Genomic DNA, 18,517 nt, shown 5'->3' with positions numbered 1-18,517 from the left:
TGCATACATAATGCTCCTCACTCTCCACCTCCTCTCTGCACAATCTGCATACCCTCTCCTCTCGGGGGATCCGTGCTGCTCTACCAGTCTCGATCTCCAATCGATGTGATGAGACTCTAAGCTGACCAATAGCTACTCGGGAGTCGTGTGGTAAAAAGCCCTCCATGTATCTAGGCCTCTCTATAAATCCATCATCAGTGATACTCATGAAGTGATCTCTGTAGTATAGCATCTTCGGTGGAAGAGGCTGTGTAGGTGATATCCATGTCTCTCGTGTATAGAGCTGCCATAGGTCCTGTCTCAATACTCTATTCCTCTCACTATGAGAGAGACAGATATGTGGTGCATCCCTGTCATACTGGATACTGGAATGGTGGTAGATGATCCATGTCTAGGCCATGCTGTGAGAACCAATGTGTGACCTGTGCATACCATGATCCTCTGTCTCCTGCCTCAGCCAGCTGTCTAGATGCCTCAAAAGCTCTGTATGACAATCTGTCCTGTGGCATCTCTCTGAATCCGTCTAGCAGGCATATAGTCTGGAATATGGCCTCTACCATCATAGGAGGCGCAGCAAACTCTGCTCGGATAATGTCATGAGGTACTGACGGTTTGCTGCGTATCATGTGTGCCATCATGAGGGCCTGTGGTCTCTCTATCTGTGTCCACCAATGGGTAGCAAGTCCTGGCGCCCATAGCGCTGCTCCATACCTCAGTGCCGGTGTGACTAATGTGTCAAATAGCCACCCCTTCGTCCGGGGCTCCTGAAAATGCACCTGGTGGCACTGTCTCTCTAGCATAGCCAATGCTGCATATCCCCGTGTCAATCTGGCTCTGGCTGCTGAACCCATGGTGAAGCGCGTGGCTGCTGCAGAGAAGGTAACCCCTAGGTACACGTATGATGTCACCACCTCCACCTGCAATCCTGCGAGAGTGAATGTCAGCTGACTCCTGCCCTGTCTCGATGTATGAAAGACCATAACCTTGGTTTTCCCAAGGTTCACAGTAAGACCCCTCTGTGTGCAGAAATCATCGAGTGCATGTAGATGCTGCTGTAGACCTCCTGGAGACTCAAACACTAATACAATATCATCAGCATAAAGCATAATATGTACTGAGGTACCTGCTAAATCAACTCCATCTCCGCCTCCCCGTGTAATGAAGTCAGCCACCTCATCAATGTATAACCCAAATAGCGTGGGGGAAAGTGGGCATCCTTGCTTCACACCAATGGTGCTAGCAATAGTCTCGGACATACCTCCTGGGCATCTGACTCGCCCAAAAACCTGCTCATATAATGCATAGATGCCCCATGTCATATCTGCTGGTATGCCAAGAGACTGTAGGCGCTGAAAGAGCCTCTCTCGTGGTACTGTGTCAAATGCCTTGCGGAAATCCACAAAGCAGCAATAGAGGTTTCTCTTCCTCACTCTGGCCTAATCAATCATACATCTCAAAGTGAATACATGGTCAGTGGTAGAGAAAGCTCTCCTGAAGCATGCCTGCCTTGATGAGCGTAAACCTGCTCGCTCAGCATATAAGCTAAGCTCTTGCTCCAACACTACACCATAGAGTTTGGCCAACACGTGGCCAACCATAACCGTCCTGTAGTTGCTCGGATCGAGCATATCCCCTATTTTGTGGATCGGCACAATGGTGTGCATCGTCCACTCCGCAAGCAAACCCTCTGCTAGTGCCCTGTTAAACAGGTGTGCAAGAAAAGGAGCCAAAGAATCTACTGCATATATGAGATGCTCACCCTGTAGGCCCATATGGTCGGCGGCCCGTCCATGTTGCAGGCGGCGGATAGCTTCCTTTACCATCGAGTGGGTAAAGAAGCTCGCTGTGGTAGGTCGAGGCTCCTGTGGGCTGAGGTATAGGTGGCTGCTGTGGGGCGTGGTATAGGCCCTCTGCATATGTGTGCCATGTCTGTGGGTCTGCAACAATGGGTGTCGGTGTCCGGGGCTCACTGAAGTGCCGCCATGAGATAGGGCTATCTCTACTCATGAAGAAATGGAAGATCTCTAGCTCCTGTATCTCTGCGAAGGCCTGCCTTTTGCGGCGAGTAAGTCTCCTCATCTCTCTCCTCGACTCCTGCTCTGTGATGGCTCCCAAGGATCTCTGTATGCCGAGCCGTGAGTATAGGGCTCTACACCGTCATCATACCATCTGTTTCTGGGGCATAGTCCCAGATCTCGCAGGCTCTCCTGAGTGGACACGATGTGGGAAGCTCTGTAATGCAGCCGTGTGTAGGAGTGATGCCAGCTGGGCTGTAATGGTATCCATAGGTGCCAGGGGATCCATGAGTAGAGAGAGATATGCTGGAAATTCAATATATTAATATGGTACAAAAAGGTACTCAGTCCACATCCCTAGGCTGTCTTCATAAAAGGTGAAACATCACCAAAATCTGGTCCCTACTTGGACCCTAATGACCCAACTCCTAAATGAGTTGAATGACTCCAATAATCAGCACATGTGGCCTTTTATAGTACTCTTGGAACATTGGAGTGCTGGCCGACCAGCAGTCGGCCAGCCGACTGGTTATATTCATCATTAAAGCTGCGCCTTCAGCCGCCATCTCGACATAAATCCTTATAATGCTGCGCCTTCAGCCGCCTTGTCCTCTGGTCCAGCCGACGTCATCTTCTGATGCAGCCGACAATCCCCACTTACAACTGACAGCTTCCTCTTCATGTCCTCCATGCCTTGCTCCAAGTCCACACTGGCTAATCTGCACTTTGTGCTCCATAAATCCTGGTTCTATCTGGTTCACTCTTTATCTGGCTGCCTCTTCTGGACCAGCATCTGAGAATGTCCATGACATCTTTCATGCATATGACATCCCCCTCTGCTAAACTTGATGACGGGATTCCAACCTGTTCTTGGATGACTGTCATCCGTTAGAAGTCATCTCCTGTCTTTCTGTAGACACCATGGCCTTTGTTGTGGGTGTGCCCGCCCTTGAAGGTGTTTTCTCATTTTTCCTCACTCCCCGTATTTTTTCCCCATTTTTCCCTATTTTTTTGTGGCTTGGGTGGCAGCCCCGTGGTGGAAGGAGGACCTCTGAAGCTGGCCGACTGCATCTGGACATGCTGATGCTAGCTGTTTGTGTTGCTTCAGGTCCATGACCCCCCAGATGAGCTGGCCAACTCCTTGCTGCTGGCCGATTGGTCCTCATGGCTGGTCGTGGAGGTTCAGGCTCTGTCGGCTGCCCTACTGCTGTAGGGGGGCCATATAAAATGACCCCCAGTCCCTTGCCACATATTGTATCACTTCCGGGATCTTCCTTGTGTATAGAGCAGAGTTACACGCCTCTATCTCTCTCTCTCTTGTGCTGTTATTTTCTGCATTGTGTTTTGCTCTTGTGTTCCCAGATCTGGTCATCATCTCCGCTGCGCATTCTGACATCATCATCCCAGTCTTTTCCCGAAGTCCCTCTGTCATCCATCCATCCTTGGCAACCCTTTTCTCTGAAAGCCCGGCCCGGTCTCCAAAACCACTTTGTCTCAGATTAAGATCTATGCATCTATTCCATCTAGTCCACAATCCATTCCTGCCCTGACTCTGAACACTCTCTTGGTCTTCATTCCTAAGAAATGAGTCTGGCACTCTCACATCACACCTTGGAAGATAATCCTCCCTTGGGACTGTTGCCCGAGAACCTATCTGGCTCACAGGATTGCCATCCCCTCTAGCTCTGTGGAACACCACCAACAAACCTCCTGGGCGCTCTTCCTGATTCTATGTTCCTTGCCTTGGGCTTCATATCCGTGTACTTTCATGTACCTTGGACCTGTACACCATCATATGGGACTGATTCAGTGTTTAGCTTTGCTGAGCCTGATGCTCTGATACCAATGTAACACGCGGAAGCTCTGGGGGTCTTCTTTCAGCCCTAAACACTCCTGGAAACATGCTGATGCAAAACGCAGATATGAAGAGATAGTAGAGAGAGAGATATGCTGGAAATTCAGTATATTCATATGGTACAAAAAGGTACTCGGTCCACAGCCCTAGGCTGTCTTCATAAAAGGTGAAACATCACCAAAATCTGGTCCCTACTTGGACCCTAAGGACCCAACTCCTAAATGAGTTGATTGACTCCAATAATCAGCACATGTGGCCTTTTGTAGTACTCTTGGAACATTGGAGTGCTGGCTGACCAGCAGTCGGCCAACCGACTAGTTATATTCATCATTAAAGCTACGCCATCTGGACATAAATCCTTATAATGCTACGCCTTCAGCCGCCTTGTCCTCTAGTCCAGCCGACGTCATCTTCTGATGCAGCCGGACAGTCCCCACTTGCAGCTGCCAGCTTCCTCTTCATGTCCTCCATGCCTTGCTCCAAGTCCACAATGGCTAATCTGCACTGTGCTCCATAAATCATGGTTCTATCTAGTTCATACTCTTTATCTGGCTGCCTCTTTTGGACCAGCATTTGAGAATGTCCATGGCATCTTTCATGCACATGACAGGTCTACCTCCAAAAATTTAGGGACTTGCAGATGAAAGCTACGAAGATGGATTCTACTACTCTTTTGAGTTTCTTCGTAACAAGTTTACCCGACTCGTACCGTTATCAGGTCAAGAATAGCAAGTGCGAAACTTTGGACAAGGCCATTCACTCTGCTCGTATTTATGATGATACGATGGTCTCTTCCAAAACCAAACCCATAACCGAGCAGGGAAACAAGCACAAAAGAAAGTTCTCCGCGCCGATGGCTAGCACGACAGAAGGAAAGTCTTCGCTTCGAAGAATTCTACTTCGACTCCAGCGAAGAAAAACCATCTACTCAAGGCTTTGAAGCTCAAGAAGGAGGGACGTTGTTTCATCTATGAAGAAAAAGGACACATGCATAACGAGTGCCCGAAGAAGAAGAGTGCTAAGACCAACGCAGGACCCAAGACGAAGGCAGCCAACCAGTTGCCTTTGACAGGTACTTCAGTCATTGTACTTTCTCACCCTAGTTCATGTTCTCATTGTCTATTCAACTCTAAGGTTTTTTGGCTTGCACGATCTTCTTCGAGTTTATGGAGAAGTGAATGGCCATAGAATCCACATTCTTTTGGATCCCAGAAGCTCACACAACTTTGTTAATTCCAAACTTGTGCAGAAATTAGGTCTAGACACAACGCCTAGCGATCATACCTACGAGGTACGCCTACCTGTGGGTCGACAAGTGTGGGATCGAAAGATGGAGAAGCTACCGATCCGGATTCAGGACTACAAAGATATTCTGGAGTGCTATGTTATGCACCTAGAACATGTAGACTTGCTATTAGGGATTGAGTGGTTTAAGACCCTTCAGGTCCAGATAGATTGGTCTAGTCATACTTTTTCTTTTGAACATAGGAACACCCAGTATTGTATCTTAGGTGATTGTATACATTCCTCTCAGGGACCTCTTGTAAATACCGTTGATTTTGGAAATATAATGGATTCTTCTTTGGATATTGCTTTCCACACTGTCTTGATTCCACTTTCTTCATTTCTCATACCTACTATGGATGTCAATGAATTAAGTGTGTTTGAAAGCAAAGAATTAAAGAAGTTACTTGACTCGTTTCAAGATGTATTTCCTAAGGAGATGCCATCAAACTTACCACCCAAAAGGGCAATGGATCATCGTATTGATCAAGTCCCTGGTACTCAACCTGTTAGCATTCCGCCTTACAGGATGAGCCAAGCTGAGGAAGATGAGTTGGACAAACAACTCGCAGATTATTTGAGGATAAGCCAGATCCGTCCAAGTAAATCACTTTGGGATGCACCTGTGTTACTTAGAGAAAAAAGAACAACACCTGGCGAATGTGTGTAGATTACAAGAGACTGAACAAAGTGACAATCAAGAACCGCTATCCTCTCCCTAGATCAGATGACCTGATTGACCGTTTAGTCGGAGCGAAGTATTTCACCAAGATAGATTTACGTACTAGTTATCACCAGATACGTATTCATGAAAGGCACGTCGAAAGAACTGCCTTTTGGACTAGGTATGGCCATTACAAGTTTCTCATATTACCTTTTGGGTTGACCAATGCTCCAGCCACTTTCCAGCAAATGATGAACAATCTTTTTCGTGAACATTTGGGAAAGTTTGTGGTTGTGTTCCTGGACAATATTTTAGTATATAGTCACTCTCTTGAGGATCATGTTAGACACCTCATGATTGTCTTGACTATTTTAAGACAGAATCGACTGTATGCTAAATTAAGTAAATGTGACTTTTTTATGACGGAAATTATTTACTTAGGACACAAGATCACAAGAGACGGGTTGAGCATTGACTATGACCGAGTCCATAAGGTTTTGGCTTGGCCAATACCACAGACGGTGAGACTACTTCGTTCTTTTCTCGGTTTTGTTGTTTTTCTTCGGAAATTTGTGCGGGAGTACTCTCAACTCACACTACCGATGAGTGACTTGTTGAAAGGTCGTGGACGTAAGTCGAATCAGCCTATCCCTTGGAATAACGATTTGGATATGGCCTTCAGACTTTTGAAACATAAAGTCAAGGAAGCCCTAACTTAGCACACTATCCAATCCAAGTCGGCCTTATGTTCTTGAGACTGACGCGAGTGACTATGCGACCGGGGCTGCTCTATTCCAAGATGGTAGACTGGTTGCTTTCGAGAGTCGAAAGCTGGACGACACTCGATCTCGTTGGCCAACCCTTGAGAAGGAGCTTTATGCTGTCATTTACACTCTCAAGGTTTGGAGGCATTATTTATATGGCTCCGAGTTTGTGGTATTGACTGATCATCAGTCAATTAAGTATGTGTGTGTTGCGGATGATTTGAGAGAATGAAAAGCTAGATGGACAGAGTTAATGCAAGATTTTTATTTTAAAATACGCTATCGAAAAGGGGTCCATGAATAGTGTAGCAGATGCGCTTGTGAATACTTTGTCGTTCACCGAGATTTCTATTGACTTATTTCAGTCATTGAGAGAGCTTTGTAGGACTAACAATTATTTTGGTCCATATTGGCAGAGGATCCAGGACGAGAGCTCATTGATTCACCAAGACTCAGAGCAGCCTATCATCATTCAGGCTACGGAAGGCTAATGAATGATTCAGGATGGTATACTGTTTCGTAATGACAAAATTTGTGTACCGCAGGTCCCAGACATTAGGTCTAAGATTCTTAAGGAGTGTCACGATGCCCCTTCTGCTAGACACTCCAGGATACACATGACATTAGCTTTAGTGAGACACTTTCTATTAGCCAAAGATGACAGGGTATGTAGAAGATTATGTCCTCAAGTGTTAGATTTGACAAGCAAATAAAGCTGAACGCTTTAGACAAGTTGGGATGTTGCATCCTTTGCCAATCCCAGGTAATAAGTGGGAAAGTATTTCCATGGATTTTATTACCGGATTGCCAAGAACACGTCAAGGCTACGATTCTACTTGGATTGTGGTGGACCGCTTGACAAAGATGGCTACATTTTTACCTACCCGGAAGACTGTTACAGCTATGCAATTAGCAAGGCAATTCATTGAGCACTTGTTTAAACTAGACTGTTTACCGCAGGACATAGTCAGTGATAGGGACTCTAAGTTTACAATAGACTTTTGGAGACTTGTTTTTGAGAAGTTGGAAACAACTTTGAATCTGAGTTCCTCATATCATCCTCAATCCGATGGCCAGACTGAAGCCTCACTCACCGGCTGTAGTGGTTGGGTGGCGAGTATGCCTGCACCGAGATATGTTTCTTCCGCTTTGCCTTCTAGGATTAGGGTTTGTTGCTTTGTCTTGCTTTTCATGGCTGTTTTGCAGATTTCCCTCACGGAGAGATCTCAGTATTTGACAGTGGTATCAAAGCCTCTCCGGGAGGAAGATGCGAGCAGGACACCTTCAGGTGAGTTTTTTCTATGTTTCCTGCAGCGTACATGTGTAGGTTTGTTGCAAGATGAAATGAAATGAAATGAAATGTTATATTAACGTCTTCAAAAGGCCATAATGACCTATGAGACCAAAAGTTACATCATGGTGGATCTGATACAATGTCTGGATAAAAAAACCCAGAAAATGAAAAATAAAGATGATACTACTGGCACCTAGAAAATGAAACTGGAACTGGAAGGTACACTATGGAGGTACCTCCATCTCATAATATGTGCCGCATCGGACACTGGCGGATCTCCTCAATATCCTCTGTGGTCAGCACCCTGACTGGGTGTCTCGCATGCCTCGCAAGAATAATCCGAATCTGCCGCTGCAACCTCCGTCTATGCTGGGATGCCCTCCTCCGTGGTCGTGGGCGTCTGGACCACCCAAGCTCAATCGCACGATCAATCAGTGTACCCCTGGTGTGGGCGGTATCCATGTCCTGCTGCTGCTGTGGTCCATCTGGCGCAGTGATGGCCGGACTAAAGAAGTCTGTAATGTGCCTCTGAGTCTGGCTCTCTGTGCGCCTAAGCAGGCTATCTCTATGTCTCCGCAGCTCAAGCAAGAACAATCCCAAACACCTCTGGTCCTGGTACCCCATGACTCTGGAAAGTGGTCCAAAACCCTCTCTGAATAAACAGTGGAAACGACCACGTATCTCATAGTATGCAGTACAATGGCATATATAATGCAGCTCTGTCTCTGGCTCCCCATGGCATACTCGGCATATCCTGGCCTCAGCTGGTATACCTCTATATCGGCCAATCTCAATCTCAAGCTGGTGTGAGGATGTGCGAATCTGACCAATAGCACATCGTACTGCATGAGACAAGTGTACATCCATGTAACTGGGTCTGATCACAAAACCATCTGCTGTGAGCTGAAGAAAATGTTCTCTGTAGAAAGCCATCTTCGTGCCCAGCTCCTCAGTCGGCTGTATCCATGTCCTCCTAATGTCCAGCTGAACTAAATCCTGACGGATGAGTCTGGTAATCTCTGTCCGTGTAAGAGTGAGAGAGGGTGCCTCCAGAGAATACTGGAAGGGAGGCAATCTGTCCATGCTAAAACCATGTGCCTGGAACCAAGATGTCATCTGTCCATACCAACAAGCCGTGTCTCCCTGTAAAGCTAACTGTCGGGAGGACTCCAGGGCGAGGCGTGCATATCTGTCTCGGGGGAGATCCCACAAGCCATGTATGTAGGAGACTGATCTCGTAAGAGCCTCAATCACCAGAGGGGCAGCCGCCAGCTCTGCTCGAATAATCTCATGAGGTACCACAGCCTTGGCTCTAATAAGCCTAGCAATCATAGATACCAAAGGCCTCTCCATACCTCTCCACCCGCCTGCGCTGTGATGGCCCACTGAAGGTCCCCATATCTGCACTCCATAAAGCATAGCTGATGTCACTAGAGTGTCAAAAAGCCAGAGTTTTGTTCGAGGTTCCTGAAACTGAACCTGCGAACACATCCTCTCCAAACCACCCAGGGCTGCATGTGCTCTAGTCAATCTAGTCTCTGCTGCTCTCCTCATCGAAAACACTGGCCCACTGAATACTACCCCAAGATATGTATATGCATCTGTATACTCCACAATCTCCTGCCCATATGTAAATGTGGGAGCTGATCGCCTAACCCACTGTGGCGTGGTGTTAAACACCATAACCTTGGTTTTGCCAAGGTTGACAGACAATCCACTATCATGTGCAAACTCATGTAAAGCATCCAGATGACGCTGCATACCCTCAGGAGAGTCAGAGATCAACACAATATCATCAGCATATAACAATAGTGGGATCCATGTACCTGCTAGCTGGGCTCCTCTGTCCCCCAATCTCTCAATGTAGTCAGAAGCCTCATCCACATACATACCAAACAGTGAAGGAGATAACGGGCAACCTTGCTTCACTCCTATAGTGGAGTGAACCAAAGTAGAGACCCCCTCTGGGGTGCGTACCTGTCCTGCAACTGATCTGTAGAGAGAGAGAGAAAGCTGGCGGCTGTGCAGCCCAGACTGCTCGGACAATCTTCTGTCCAAGGGTAGGACAGTGTTGCGCCTATGGGGAGTGAAAGGGCCCAACTCGAGTGCGGGTAGATTTGGGAACAGTGGCAGCAAAGATGGCGGCCAACCTGGGGGGCACGGGCAGGCCGGGGTGACATGCAAAAGCCTAGCTTTGATTTTGCGGGCAGCCTGCGGGCAGGGAAGAAGGTGAAAGAATGGGTACTATGCTAAGATACCCACTTAGAAATGCTGCAAGAACTGTACAACACTGTATATGGACAGCAAGCATAAAGGATAAAAGAAGATCACTGCTGAATAGTAGAAGCATAGTGCTGTATCTTGTTTTGCTCGTATACGAAGTTGTTCTTGGTACACACAGGAGTTTCGAATGACCATTGTTTTCATTGTTGGGTTTTGATAGGCAAGACTTATCTACATATGTAGGATTGAGGAATAGTTGACCACACATTGCCACTGTGGCTTCACAGATATTTGATAGAGGGCATCTAGATTAAGTTTACTTGTTGGGATTCATTGTCAGATTACATGACAAGACGGTTATGCAATAATATCCAATATGTACCTTTTCAGCCTTATAGTCCTTAAGGTTTTGATGGTCCTCTAGTTTTATGTCCATAGCAAGAGTGTGTACATCTATTCCAAGTATACCCGCCTATTCTTATACCAAGACTATTGAATCATGGTTATTCAAGAATTTGCGCTCATGGTTATTCAAGAATTTGCGCTATGTGCATAAGTTTTTGGAAGCAGGTTTTGGTTTCCAAGATTTTCTAGGTTTAGACAGATGCTTTGACTGGGACGCTGGTCAAGATTGTTCTTCTTTGTGTACACAGATGTTGTCTAATGCCTGGACCGAGTTATGATCACTAGTCTCGTTTGGAGTTCTTCCTTTCGAGAACTTGTTTCAGTTTGTGGCACATGGTCAGCCATTGGCATTTATTGTTTCTGATAGATCGTGACAGATCCACAAACTGGTGTTTTATAGTAATCGTAGCACGGGTATGGGGTGTATCTTGGTGGTATGGGACACCATGATCCATCGCATGTTATGGGGCTACGCCAGATTATCCAGACTTAATTTAGACTCTGCGCCTTCAAACATAAGGCTATCTCAACATTTTTAAGGGATACATACTTTACTTTTGATACAGACAGTTATGATAGATGCAAGCTTGCGTCATAACCAGGTCTGTTGGAATAGTTGTTCCTGTCATGTCCAAGACTTTCCGAGGTCTGTTTGGGAAGTTAGACTTCCGAGGTGACGAAGTACAGATTGATGATCTTTTCTAGAAGATCGGTTCTTCTCTTGTTTGGGAAGAGACTACTGTTGTGTTCCACTTGGCTTAGGATTCAGTAGTAGGTTCTGGGTTTCCCTAGTTTTGTGGTTTCTTCCAGACCAGATTTATAGAGGACATCAAGATGAAAGCATGGTAGTCAAATGGAAGATACTTTTGATTTCGGGATAACTCTTTAGAACAGTGGTTGCTTACCTTTGGTACTGGTAGCATTGTCACCTTCGAGTTACTCAGATGATCCATTTGCTCTGGATTCGGCTTTTGTGACTAGGAATTGACGCTCATGTCATGTTACTTGAGCAGGTCCATCTCTTAGTCGGATTGTCTTGAGACTATTGGTTTCGACCAATAGAAGGTGTTTCTCTAGTGTTGCGAGTGTGACAACTTCTTGAGTTCTTTTTCTTGAGCTCAAGAGTGAGCTCTTTTGAGGAAGGGGAGTATGTCATGTGCACGCTAGGGGCAGGCAGATTGGCGAGCTAGAGTGTAATATGTTGTGGGCGGACTTGTGCTTTTTGGTCCGCTATTGATAGCGTGTGCTTTTTGGGCGTTCCTTCCCTGTTTATTGGGGGGAGGGGTGCCAGTTGGCCACACAACACTGACGGATGGAGCATAGGAGTGCAAAGCGCGTGGAGCAGGAGCACCATCGCGCAAGAGGCCGTCGTCCTTGGGGGACAACCCTGGGTGGTAGAGGACACCGGATGAGGACGATGGCATGGCACTCATGAGAGCATGACGCCCTAGCTCGTGGCTCGGTGGGGATGGCCAAGATTGTGAGCCTCACTCACGGCTATCATGGTTGGGTGGCGAGTATGCCTGCACCTAGATATGTTTCTTCTGCTTTGCCTTCTAGGATTAGGGTTTGTTGCTTTGTCTTGCTTTTCATGGCTATTTTGCAGATTTCCCTCACGGAGAGATCTTGGGATTTGACAGGTCATCCGGTCACTTGGATAGTTGACAGTGGAGCTACACACCATATGGCACGCAATGCTGACATTTTCATCTCTCAACGTCCGGCTAAGGGAGAAGTTCAATGTGGCAACAACACAATGATGCCCATCAAATCTGTTGGCACTGTCTTATTTGACACTTCAACACAGGCCCCAACCAGGCTACCTTGGACAATGTCTATCTTGTCCCTAATTTAGGCCTCCACTTACTTTCTGTATCACAGCTGACCCAACTCGATTGTGGAGTTTACTTCAACAAACGAGTTGTCGAGGTAATTGATGAGACTACCGGTCTTGTTGTTGCCAGAGGTCAAGCTCAGAAGGATGGCTTGTATCGGATGTCTACTTTTTATCTGAGCCATCTTCCGATGGTTCGTAGTTTCATCGGGTTCGTGCCTATGTGACCCGAGCTCCATCCGACATTGAATGACAATGGCACTTTCGCGATGGTCACCTACCCTATAAAACACTCTACGAGTTATCTCAAGACCGGTTAGTTGAAGGCATACCCAGCCTCAAACTGACAAAGGATGTCTGCTGGCCATGTCAAATGGGTAAGCAACATCTCTCACCATTCCCACAACATGCTACTCATCGTGCTCAAGGAATCCTCAAGTTGATTCATTTCGACTTGAGTGGCCAAGCCCCAACCCCTTCCTTGAATGGATCTCTCTACTTGTCAAACCCCCATGGATCTTCTCGTAGAGCAATCTTGAAACATGACTCAAAACCTGCAAAACAAAGCCAAACAACGTGAAGGGGGTGCAGGCCTAACTCACCACCAAACCATGACAGCTGTGGGCAAAACCCACAAGTCTTAGCTACCCCCACCAAGCCACGAGCTGAGCTAACTAGCAAGATGCACCAACCAGTCGCTACCCCGTGACGTCCCATACCGCCACGGAGCTACCCTTGCGGGCCTTGAGACTACTGCCGACCTCAGTTGCATGAAGCAAGTGCATGTCTGCACTAGATCTAGGCTCCTGACCGTAGAGCTCTCGCAAAGACTCGCGAGACTCTATAAACAACTGACTAACCTTGGCCACCCTTTTATAGGCTCTTGGCCGGTCACCGGGCGTCCACACTTGGGCACCTGCCTGTCCATACTTGGGTGCCCGCCCGTCAGTCTATCGCTAGCCCAATTCACCAATCAACTTGCCTAGCTCCAAGCTTCCCCAAGCCTCAAAGCTAGTCTTGTGTGCGTGTTGCACACGGTAGATACACTCTGTGCACATGACATACTCCCCTTCCTCACTCCTCTTGAGCTCAGTAAAAATCCAGGGTAATCCCTCTGAAGGGTAGTCAATGTCTACCATGTAGCTGTTAGAAGTCATCTCCTATCTAGTTTTATACACCAGGGCCTTTGTTGTGGGTGTGCCCGCCCTTACGAGGTGTTTTATCATTTTTCCTCACTCCCCGCATTTTTCCCCTATTTTTTCCATTTTTCTGTGGCTTGGGAGGCAGCCCTGAGTTGGCAGGAGGATCCAGTTGCTGGCCGACTGCATCAGCATGTGTGTGATCCCATTCTCGAGCTGGCCGACTGCTGTTGCAGGTCATGGATGTCCAGTCGGCTGCCTCACAACTAGCCGACTGGCTGCATATGCTGGTCGTGGAGATTCAGGACCAGTCGGCTGCCTGTAGCACAGGCCGACTGGTATATGGGGCCATATAAATAGGCCCCCAGCCCCCAATCCAGTTTTGTATCATACTCGGGATTTTCTTGTGTATATAGAGCAGAGTTACACGCCTCTATCTCTCTCTCTTGTGCTGTATTTTTTCTGCATGCGTTTTGCTCTCGTGTTCCCAGATCTGGTCATCATCTCCGCTGCGTATTCTGACATGGTATCAGAGCCAAGGCTCTAGATAGTTCTTGGGATTTGTGTGAGCAAGAGGGGGACTGTTGTGCTGCTGATTGGTGGACCGTACGGGACTGTTCGGGAAGAGGAGAAGCAAGAGGACGGCGGGCTGATTTGCTGGACAGCCACTTGCAAGTATTATTTCTTCTTTGTTCCCACCCACCCACCCTTTTCAGAGTACATCCCCGCAATGGCAGATCTGTTTGAGATGGCCGAGAGGCATGTGAAGATCCCGACGCTCCCCACGTTCCCGGAGGACCGTCAGTTGGACGGGAACAACTACGGCATATGGAAGGTTATGATGGAATCTGTTCTGGAGTCTTACGACCTCGCTGATTTCGTCGTTGTTGGGGTTCCACGGCCGGAAGTAGAGGAAGGGGAGTTACCGTCGATCCGAAAGGACCGGGAGGCTCAGACACAGATGTGGGATCGTGTCAACACCAGGGTCCGTTCGTTTATCTTTCTCAACTGCACACCGCAGGTAATCAATCATGTAAAGCATATGATGCTGGCCAGAGGTATATGGCAGCATTTGGCCTCTCTTTACAACAGGGTATCGCCCATGAAGAGGATTTCCTTGGAAGTACAGATGCGGGTTATGAGCCCTGCAAAGTCGGCGACGATGCGGGAGCATATTAACAAGCTGCAGGCTCTTCAGCAGGAAGTTCTTCAGGCTGGGAAGGAGATATCGTCAGAAGACATGGCCATAACGTTGCTGTCGCACTTGCCCTCTCAGTACTCAGCATTTTACTCGTCTTTGATTACCAGTGGCAGGCTCAGCACCATCACGTGGGAGGAGCTTGTGCCCATGGTCCTCGACCAGGAGGAACGATTCACGAACCCTCCTCAGGGTGGAGGTTCGGAGGCCTTAACTGGCCAACGATCGAAAGGCCATAACACGGGCAAAGGGAAGGCTTCGTCGGAGAAGTCTTCTGAGAAGAAGTCCGTTACTGACCGCGAGAAACTAAAGGCACAGAGGACCTGTAATGATTGTGGCGTGAAAGGCCACTATTGGAGGCAGTGTCCCAAGCGGAAGACCGAGAAGGGTGAAGATTCCTCAGCAGCAATCATGAAGACTCCAGTTTTTGTGCACCTGGAGGTGGTGGACACCGATGTTTCATTTTCTTCAGGCAGGGAGGAGATTGGAGGACTCTCCGCAACGGATACTCGGGAGTGGATTCTAGATAGTGGTGCTTCCAGGCACATGACTCCTTCCCGTTCCGGTTTACAGGATCTCTGCAGGCTTTCTGGTCACATTCTTACTGGGGATACATCCACTATCCCAGTTCACAGTGAGGGCAGGATGGAGATAGTTCCCGATGGCAGAGGGGGGAAGCATTCCTCCCAGGTGTTGTATGTTCCGGCACTTGGTTTTCATCTGTTGTCAGTGCATCAGGTTTGCAAGACTGGCATACGGGTGGAGTTTGATGAGCATTTTGTTGCTCTCCCGGACAAAGCAACAGGCCAGGTGGTTTGGGAAGGCGGAGTGGAGAATGGAGTTTACAAGCTTTCAGCACTCTCTCTCCCAGGTCCTCAGGTTTGTGATGAGTGGCAGTCTGGTAATGGCCACTAAAGTGTGGATACGCTGCAGGTGCGGGCTTTCCGAGACCAGATCGTGGATAGCTTGCCAGTAGATGGCAGCAGTTGGCAGGAACTCTCCAGTACTGATGTTGGTAGTTCTTGTATTCGTCAGTTAGAGGAAACTGGACAGGTAACTTATGCTCTGATGTCTCGTAGTATTCGGGACAAAGAACCTCCAGTAGATGAGGATGTTCTTTCCACGGGGACCTTTCGGAAAGCCAGGCAGGTGGCATTTGATTACTTGCAGAAGGAGGTGTGTACTCCAGGCTTTGTGGTTCCGGATGCAGAGGGGGTGGTTGACAGGTTTCAGAAGGCCTTGCGTGGTCTTCATCAGGTTTCCAGGACTTGTTTGTGCACCGTACAGGTGTTGATCCTTGTGAGCAGTGTGATGCCTCTTTGACTTAGAAGCAGAATGGTTCATTGATCTGGTTGATGGACACCAGATTGGACGGGAGCTTCCTGATGAGGCAGTTGAGCTCATGGTTGCAGATGACTTTGGGAGGCAGGATTGCGTTTCCTGTGGTTTCTGCGGCATGCGAAGGATCATGGACTCTTGTACACAGGAGGGGAATTGATTGATGGAGTCCGACTCCACGGTTGGAGTGACTCAGTTTGGGGAGGAGATCCGGACATGAGGAGATCTACTTCAGGCCCAAGAGCAGTTTTACCGAGCAGTAAGAGGCAGTCATCTTTTGCCTTGTCGCGGACAGAGGCAGAGTACCGGGCTGCTTGTGATGCTGTTTGTGAGGTGGTGAGGATGCAGAGGTTGCATTGCAGGTTGGGGCTTCCACCGGAGGAACCCATGGTCATCCAGAGGCACTTTGTTCGTGAACAGATCGTTGCTGATGACATCTTGCTAGAGTTCTGTTCCACGGAGGACAGTACGGTGGACCTCTTCACGAAGTCACTATCTCAGGAGTTGCTCAGGCGGCACCCCAGCTCCCTGTGGTTGGTTTCACAGCAGCCAGGAGCTCAGAGGGGATGTTAGAAGTCATCTCCTGTCTAGTTTTATACACCAGGGCCTTTGTTGTGGGTGTGCCCGCCCTTATGAGGTGTTTTATCATTTTTCCTCATTCCCCGCATTTTTCCCCTATTTTTTCCATTTTTCTGTGGCTTGGGAGGCAACCCTGAGTTGGCAGGAGGATCCAGTTGCTGGCCGACTGCATCAGCATGTGTGTGTTCCCATTCTGGAGCTGGCCGACTGCTGTTGCAGGTCGTGGATGTCCAGTCGGCTGCCTCACAACTGGCCAATTGGCTGCATATGCTGGTCGTGGAGATTCAGGACCAGTCGGCTGCCTGTAGCATAGGCCGACTGGTATATGGGGCCATATAAATAGGCCCCCAGCCCCCCATCCAGTTTTGTATCATACTCGAGATTTTCTTGTGTATATAGAGCAGAGTTACACGCCTCTATCTCTCTCTTGTGCTGTATTTTTTCTGCATGCGTTTTGCTCGTGTTCCCAGATCTAGTCATCATCTCCGCTGCGTATTCTGACAGTAGCGTCCTCCTCCACACAATCATTCCACTTGATCTTGTATTCTGTGAGTAGTGTATACCGCAATCGTCTTTCACGAAATCCAAGAATCTTTTCCGGTTCATGCGGCACAAATTTCATATCCTCAACATCAATGATTTCTTGAGGAGTAACTAACTGGTCTATTCCACCCAGTACTTCCTTAAGTCTACTGACATGAAATATGGGATGAGCTTTCACATGAGAAGGCAAGTCCAATTCATATGCAGCTAAACCAATCCGGCGTGTAATCCGAGATGGTCTGTAGTATCTAGGGGATAATTTCGGAGATTGACCCGTCGTTAAAGTCTCGGAATCTTTCGGAACTCGCAAATACACCATTGTTCCTTTAGAGAACTCTCTGGGTGAATGATGTCTATTAGAATAAAATCTGCCTCTGTCTTGAGTACTTCTAATAGATTCATTGAGAGGATCTCGGCCAACAAGTCGTACCATCGCCTTGTTGTTGGGTCCTTGGCGGGGAGCCCTGCAGAGTAGGTGTTGGATTATTACCCCCTCTTGATCTCCAATTTGGGGCATTGCTACCACCTTGGTTGTTTTAGCGGTTCGAGTTAGTGGTGTTGGAGGTGTTGCCTCTATTTTCCTTGGCTTTAAAAACACACTCATCATCAATATGTCCAGGCATTTGGCAATGAGTACAGAATCTATTCTATTTGGGAATATTTTGCCAATGGGGAGTGGGTGTTGACGCAGGGTTTTTGGGATCAGTACTGTTGCCAGGAGGTTTGCCTTGATTACCTGAGTTGTTGTTCCCCTTCCCTTGCTTCCTTTTTGAGTAGAGGTGGTATTGGACACAAGGGCCCCCTCTTGAGTAGAGGAGGAAGAGGATGACTTCTTGGGATGAAATTGGTCATGCAACCGAGCAAAGCGCAAGAGTTGGCACTCACACTCATATAAGTTAGGCATAGGTTCTAAACTAATGGTCTGTGTGACAAAAGTAAAGAAACTATGCGGAACTTGTTTAGTAAAGTGATAACCTGGTCTTCCTGTGACTTAGCGGAGCCAGTAGTGGCATACTCAACGTTAAGGCGCCGGTATTCAGCAACCTTGACGGTCAGGTCATCCCCTTCTTTGATAGAGAAAATTTGAATTTGATGCTCGAGATCAATGTGACGCGTGCGATCACGTGCAGCATCTCTCTCTGCAAGATGTGCCCATCTGTCAGAGACATAGGGAAACTACTAGAGTTGAGAATGAAACTCGGACAGAAGGCCTTGCATGAGCTCCACTATGGCAGTGGCATTTCTAGCTTGCCAATGGCTGATGACTTCAAGAGGTGCTAGGGAGAGGTGGGGTTTTGGTTCAAATCCCTTAACTGGGTTCCAGGAACCTTGGGAAGTAAAAACCTGTTCCATAAGATTAGCCCAAGTGGTATAATTAGACC

General features: G+C 47.8%; 1 protein-coding gene across 7 annotated transcripts in view; it reads right to left on the bottom strand.

Annotated features, from left to right (window-relative positions):
* Nucleotides 1-18,517, bottom strand: part of LOC147626604 (calcineurin B-like protein 1) — a 130,954-nt gene that overhangs the window by 85,176 nt on the left and 27,261 nt on the right. The window lies entirely within an intron of this gene.

The sequence above is a fragment of the Cibotium barometz genome, chromosome 22 (genome assembly GCF_041138505.1).
Source record: "Cibotium barometz isolate CiBa-2024 chromosome 22, ASM4113850v1, whole genome shotgun sequence".
In the NCBI taxonomy this organism is placed as follows: domain Eukaryota; kingdom Viridiplantae; phylum Streptophyta; class Polypodiopsida; order Cyatheales; family Cibotiaceae; genus Cibotium; species Cibotium barometz.
This window is presented reverse-complemented; position numbering and strand designations above follow the sequence as displayed.